The 7,857-nt window shown below is 38.3% G+C and overlaps 1 pseudogene; it reads right to left on the bottom strand.

The window, feature by feature from the left end:
* Positions 1-639: 639 nt before the first annotated feature.
* Positions 640-7,085, bottom strand: LOC140011258 (subtilisin-like protease; annotated as a pseudogene).
* Between the last annotated feature and the right edge of the window lie 772 nt (positions 7,086-7,857).

Consider the following 7,857-nt stretch of genomic DNA (forward strand, 5'->3'; position numbering starts at 1 on the left):
CAGGACATTATATGGTATTATGAATCATGAGGAGGACCAAGATTGTGCATAGTTTTGTTTAAATTCCTCAAAAACGTCTATCTATGCATGGTTAGTGATCTTAATCTTTGTTGATTCTGGGATGTGATCAACTGATTGTTGCCCTATGATCATTTTCAGGTAGAAGTTATTTCTTGATCTTATGAGAAAGTGCAAAAACAAAATTACTGGAAAGAAACTCAAAATCGAAAGAGATATTCGAATGAAAACAGGGCTGGACGACCAGGCCTGTTTTTCCTTGAAAAACTCTGCTCCTCCCTCTTTTTTTTTTTATCATTTTCTTAGTTCTACTTTGATATTTTCCTCTAATTTTTCTAGTGCTTTACATTGCTCAAGTGTATTACTAGTGATATTTGTATAATCATTTCTGTTCCATGGATAATTGCAACAGAAAAAAAAGTTTCCTTCAGTAACCATGTTAAGAGAAGACACTAAAATACTTCAATGCTTAAAACTTCTTGAAATTTAGCAGTTTTACCATGGAGTTTGCATCGTTTAACACATACATCACAGGTCAAGGCTTATAACACTCAACGAGCATAATTTGCTTAATTAGAAACAACAGTCACTACTCACTACTCACATATCTGCTAGATTAATTTAATCAAAATGGGACTTCTCACAGAGTGCTGCTTTGAGCTCCAGGCGATGAGCCCTGCATGTAAGTAGCATTTTCGAACCTGTCTGTTCTTTGAAGCTGATCTGATATGTAATCTTTTGGTTCATTCTTGTGAACCGCAGGACAGTTGGATATACGACAATATCGATCCTTGGGATGGATGTGATCAGATTGTTGTAAACTAAGTAGGTCTTGTCCACATTCATCGCCGTTCTTCTATATGTCTGAGTATCAGACCCCAACTGAATAGAAAATGAAGGATAATTGAGTTCAGCTTCGGGGATGCTGTAAATATTCGCACATGTGATCCGGCGCTGCGTAATGAACACTATCTGATCATCTGTGTAGTTCAAACCACACAAGTATTGAAACCGCACAAGTATTGAAGATAATCCTCAGGATGGATGTCATAAACCAATCCAGCGTCAGCAACTCTTGCCGGATTTACATGGCCAGCACCAATTGCAAATAAATTTGCAAGAAGCATCCTCTCATCAAGGATAAGGCTCCCATCATGGTTCAAGAAGTCAGCACTGGTCATAATAGCAGATTTAACGGCAGCAAGCGACCAATCGGGATGCAAACTTTGTATTAAGGCTGCAATGCCACTCAGGTGAGGTGTTGACATTGAGGTTCCACATTGTAACTTGAATGAAGCAGTTGAATTTTTGCTGTTGTCCACAAAGGAAGGCCAGGCAGCAAGAATGCTGACACCTGGGCCAACGATACAGGTTTAAGAATTTCGGGGCTCGTCAAGCTCGGACCTCTCGAGGAGAAAAATGCTATGGCAGGAGCTTCTTTTAATCCAAAAACTGTACCTTCGAATGCTATCATGGCAGTAGGTGCAAATGTAGAGTTTATATACTCCTTTATCGCTTCCCCGACAACAAGACTCACTATAGTAGTGGGAATCACATCAACTTGAGGTGAGGTAGCACACAAGTCTGTGTCTCCGTTGACCACTATTATTGCTGCCCCATCAGCATCTCTTATGCCCTGCCTCAAATTAAATGTTTCGAAGGGTTCATCAGCTTTGTACAATACCACCTTGCCAACAACAAGAGTCTTGTTCAATGTGCCACGGGCACATTTTCTAGCTGCCAAACGTACTAGGGGTATCAATGTCCTTGAAAGAACCTTAGGTTGATGGACTGATACACCATCAAACTGTGAATTGTTACCAAGCACAGCTATAGACCTAAAACTGCGGTCAATTGTGCTCACACCCACCGTCAAAATCCATGGTGCGGTATTTAATAGCGTACCATGGAACGGTCCTCCATTGCCAGCGGCACAGCTGACAATGATCCCGTTCTGGATTGCTCGAAAAGCACCGATTGCTATCTCGTCTGCAAAGTAAGGCTCCTCTTGTCCTCCAAGAGAGAGTGATAACACATTGACACCGTCTGCGATGGCAGCTTCCATGGCTACGAGAATGGTGCTTTCCTCGCACCCATCATCCTCACAAGCTTGATAAATGGCCAAGTGTTGCCGTGCCATTAGCTTGGCAATAAACATTGGCACCGCTGACAAATGCACCAGCAGTAGTGCTTGCAGTGTGTGTTCCGTGTGCTCCCACGTCGACAGGCAGTCCAGTCATACCCAAAGATATCTTGGTTGCACCTATAAGCTTCTTGTTACAGGTGGTGCTATTCAAACGACATTTTCCTTTCCATTCGGTTGGTGGTGTTGGCATCACTTCATCATTGAAGGACAAGTGGTCAGGTTTTATTCCATTATCAATTACCCAATTATGATGCCTTGGCCAAAGTTGGCTAGGGGCCAAAGCCCGTCATGGGGTTGCAGCCCCAGGAATTTGGGACTGCATGTGGTCTGAAGTGCCAATACCTTTTGAGGTCTGGCATATAAGAATCCTGTCATCCTCTCCATTTGTTTCACTTCATCAAGCGACAATCTGGCTGCAAAGCCAATAATGACATGGTTATAAGAATAAACTAAGCGTGAGGCATCAATTGTGCCAGTGGAAGTTTTTGGGAGGAAGGAATGGTAAAGTTTAGAAGAAGTTGTTATCAATTTAGTCCCTTAGTAACATTGGTTACTAATTTAATTAAGCTAATGGATGATTTGTAACGAAAAAGTGAAAAACTCCAACAAATCTGACTACCTCACAACAAGTTCAGGGCATGTGCAAGGCATGTGCAGGGCATGTGCAAGGCATGTGCACGGCATGTGCATGGTATATGTACATATCCTAATAAAATGATTAGAAAGTTATCTACGTCCAAAAATTTTCAAGTCGTATCTTGTTTTATGATCCATATAAAACATAACCCATTATAAAGTGACCCATTACAAGATCCTTAACACCACTGTTTTGATTGTCAAGGTACGAACGTTGACTATTTTCTTAATTCAAGAATAACCATAGGTACGACTATAGGGTTTAATTCGCCAATTGCATTAGCAACTAGAGAAACTTGACTCTAATTAATAAACACGCTACGAGGGTTTACTTAAATTAGATTATATGTTTTCCTGACATAAATCCAATTATGCTGGTTGCCACCAGGATGTGGATGATCAAACAATTACGGATTCAACTACCCTCAATTAGCAAGTAGACTACGTGAATAATGAAATATTGCGCACTATTTAATCATGCACAATAACTACAACCATTAAAAGCAGAAAACATACAAATACCAATGAACGAAAGAAGCAATTAAAATAATTTAGATCTCATAGTTATTGTCGAACCAAATCTTCAGTTGTCCCTTTGACTATAAATAAGAATTGAGTTCTCCATAAGTGGAAAACAGGCCATGCGAAAAGAATTGAAAAAAATTGTCAAATCTTGTCTCACAAATTCGGTCAAAGAAGGAAAAGTAGAACAAGTCAACAATTGTGGCTTTTCGTTGGTTTCCTCCAAGCTTTTGCCAAAAGGCAAGAAAAGTCAAAGAGAAAAGTACAATCCTTCTTTTCTGCGTTTCTAGCGACCAAAAAGGTGAATGAATTGATTGCCTTTTGTGGCCAGACCCACCAGAGAAAGAAACTCACGCTAGTCCTAGTTTTTCTCCACTTTCCTAATCTCCCCAAAATCCTAACAAGAAAGAAAAATAATTCCTAATAGTACTCAATTACCTAATAGAAAAAAAGCAGTAACTATTCCAGCACAGCCTTGGACTTGGAGTCCACAATTCTTTGGAAACTGCCCCCGTGCGTGTGAGATCCCGACAATCCCATCCTGGGACGTGACTTCAGTGTGCCCACGCCTAACTGTCAGCAAGTCTTCTGGAATGTTGATTTTTAGAATCTTTTTTTCCACCAATTTCTGCAATTAATACCAAATAGTGCAATATTTAGTCAAAATCATTATGAAATATTAGCGAAATAACCCACTAAAGTGCACCCTATCAATTTGTAACGAAAAAGTGAAAAACTCCAACAAAACTGGCTACCTCACAACAAGTTCAGGGCATGTGCACGGCATGTGCATGGTATGTGTACATATCCTAATAAAAGGATTAGAAAGTTATCTATGTCCAAAAATGTCCAAGTCGTATCATGTTTTATGATCCATATAAAACGTAACCCATTAGAAAGTGACCAATTACAAAATCCTTAACAATACCAAGTGAAGAAAACTTAACTCCTGCAAACATAGAATATAGCTCAACCACCAAAAAAAAGTCTAACTCCTAAATATGGTGCCAAAGTTTTTGGCCAAACAAATGCCATAGCAGCGAGAATGGCATCACTAGCTCATTTAGCCATATATCAAGTTTGTGAGGAGCATGCATGTGAGGAAAACACCATCGTTGCAACCATGAAAGTTGCCATTGTAGATGTTGAAGTGCTATCACTCTCTATTGGAGGACACGAGGAGTAATATTTGCAAATGGCATTGCAATTAGTGCTTCTCGAGCAATTTAAAAAGGGGTTATTGTCAGCTGCGTAGCTAGAGATGAAGGACCATTCCGTGGTACACTATCAAATTATGCACCATGGATTCTGACTGTGGGTGCAAGCACCATGAACTGCAGTATAAGGAAAATAGCCATGCTAAATAACAATGCACGATTTGATGGTGTATCTTCTAATCTAATGTTTTTTCAAGCATATTGCTACCCCTAATACATCCAATGTAACACCTCACGTCTAACAAACTAGATCAATAATATTTTAAGTTAAAATCATGAGTTCAAATTAGTTAACCCAAAACTATTAGTAACTTGATGGGCTGGACATTATATATTATTCCTCTTCTCCTATTCCGTTCGATATGGGATATTTTATTGGGCAACTAGAAAATATGCCCCAGACACATTGAACAAGACTTTTGTTGCTGGCAATGTGGTTTTATGCAAAGTTGATGGATTTTGATGGTGCAGTTTTACTTTATATTCAAACTATTACTGCAAGTATACAAGTCATGCATGATGAAGGCACAAGTTAAGATCTAGAGATCAGTTGGGTCAAGTAGCATAAAGTTTAGGTAGGGAAAATGCAGAACAGCTGAGTATGTTTTGATCTTTTCAAATTTTGTCTTTGGAAAATTTTTAACATGAGTAAAATAAAGAAAAATAGAAGGAAAAGAAAAGAAATGTCAGTCTGACCTAGAAGAATCAAGTCGGATGCCCAACTTGCATAAAGACAATCTAACTCTAATAAGATAGTCATGTTCTTTATCAATATCCGGCCAAAATGGAAGGAGAACTCACCAAAAGCTCATCCTGGCAACTTTTAGAATGTAATTTCAACACCAGTATGACTCTAATAAAAGAGAGCTCTATGCAAAAATCAAACTTATCTAGAAAACACAAAAAATTGGCAACAAAGACTTCATCAACAATGCTTCCTGTGTGACTTTCGTGAGATCTTACATCGCCCTACAAAGTAAGGAAAGATATTTGAACATATTATAATTTTTACGTTATTAACCTTTAGGGAAAATAACCATTTTGGTCTATTATCTTTAAGGTTGCAGCAAATCTAGTTTTCTATATATTAGCATCTATCAATTTATTCTCTTATCTCTTAAAATAAAGCAAAGTAGGACTTCAAATAGAAAATTAGAGAGCCCTAATGGTACTTATCATGTGCAGGTATGTGTACGTACCATTTTAAAACAATAATTTTGGTTCTTTATTTTTCAAGTTGTGATCAATTTAGTCCCTTATTGTCACTACTTACTAATTTAATTTCTCATTTTTATAAAATAAAGTTAATGGAGGATTTCTAATGAAAAAGTGATAAATTCTAACAAATCTAGTCATCTCACAAGGAGTTTAGGGCACGTGCACAATATGTGCACATATCGTGATAAAAGGATTAGAAAGCTATTTATATCCAAAACAGTCCAAATTGTATCATGTTATATGATACATATTAACTGGCGTTGCTACTATAAAATGACCTCAATACAAGCTCTTCAACAAAACCAAGTGAAGAAAAATCCTATTTCTACAAACATTAGATATAGTTTAACCACAAAAAGAAGTCTAACTCTTGAATGCGGTGCCAATATTTTTGGCCTAGTTAATGACATGGCAGCTGGAATAACACCACTGACTCATTTAGTCTTGTATCAAGCTTGTAAGGATGATGCATGTGAGGAATCGTCACAACCAGGAAACTATTATTGTACATGGGTGCAAATGGTATTGCAATCGATGCTTTTGGGCAATTCAAAAAGGGATTATTGTCGATTGTGCAACTAGTGATAAAGGACCGTTCCATGATACACTAGCAAATTCTGTACCATGGATTTTGACTATGGGTGCAAGTACCATGGACTGCAGTATAAGGGCAACAACTATGCTAGATAACAATGCATGATCATGTATTAGTCTTCCAGCCTAGGGCTTTTCTAAGCACATTGCTGCCCCTAGCACATCTAGCAATTGGAAAAATATGACCCCAACATATTGAACAAGACTTTGTTGCTAGTAAAGTGGTTTTATGTGAAATTGATGGATTCTTCGAAACATTTGATTTAGGACAGACTATGAGAGATGCTAGTGGGAGCTGCTATAATAGTGACAAATAGAGATGCATATGGGTGTTAAATCTCACCTCCGCACAACTAAGGTGAGTTTTGCTTATAGAGAAGCAACAAAGGCATACATAAACCCTATATGTAGATCCACTGCCACCATAGTGTTCAAAGGAACGATTATAAGAGTAAAATATGCTTCTATAGCTGCACTTTTCTTCTCAAGAGGCCTAAGCTTGACAAGCGTTGGGATTTTTAAACTTGATCTCGTTGGCTTAGGTGTCAACATTCTTGCTGCCTGGCCTTCCTCTGTGGATAACAACACAAATTCAATGGCCCTATTCAACTTAAATCTCAATGTCAACACCTCACCTGAGTGGCATTGTAGCCTTAACACGAAGTTTGCCTCCTAATTCGTCACTTACTGCTATTAAATCTGCTACGATGACCAGTGCTGACTTCTTGAACCATAACGAAAGCCTTATCCTTGATGAAAGGATGATTCTTGCGAATTTATTCACAATCGGTGCTCGATATGTAAATCTAGTAAGAGCTGCTGACCTTGGATTAATTTATGGCATCTATCCTAAGGATTATGTTTAGTACCTATGTGATTAGAACTACATAGATGATCAAATAATGTTCATTACACAGTACCATATCACATGTGCAAATATTTACTTCATCCCTAAAATTGAATTCAATTATCCTTTCTTTTCTGTTCAACTGGGGTCCGATACTCAGACATGCAGAAGAATAGAGACAAATATGGACAAGGCTTCTCCAATTTATAGTAGTATAATCACATTAATCCCAGGGATTGATGTTTAAATCTATCCAACTATCCTCTAATTCACAAGGATGAACCAAAAGATGACACATCAGATCAATTTCAAAAGAACAAAGAGGTTAAAAAGTGCTACTTACATGCAAGGCTCTATCTTCTAGAGCTAGTGTTCACTGTATTGCCCAAGTTCTAGATGACTTCGGCGATGCATAATTGGAGCCTTCTAATATGATACCAATAATGTGAGTCGCTACTGGACCTATTTGAGATATATTTGACATAACTCCTAATACTGGCCTAGTCAACTCGGCAATATCACATATCAACTAAAATTCGCCGATTTGCATTGATTCGAATTGGATGCGGATCCAAGCAGAAAAGGACTTTGTACTCAGAGCCTGATCTATGGCGTGAATCCACTAACTTGGGTCGGATCTACGCATGGATCGATGAAAT

Source organism: Coffea arabica, chromosome 7e, assembly GCF_036785885.1.
Source record: "Coffea arabica cultivar ET-39 chromosome 7e, Coffea Arabica ET-39 HiFi, whole genome shotgun sequence".
NCBI lineage: Eukaryota > Viridiplantae > Streptophyta > Magnoliopsida > Gentianales > Rubiaceae > Coffea > Coffea arabica.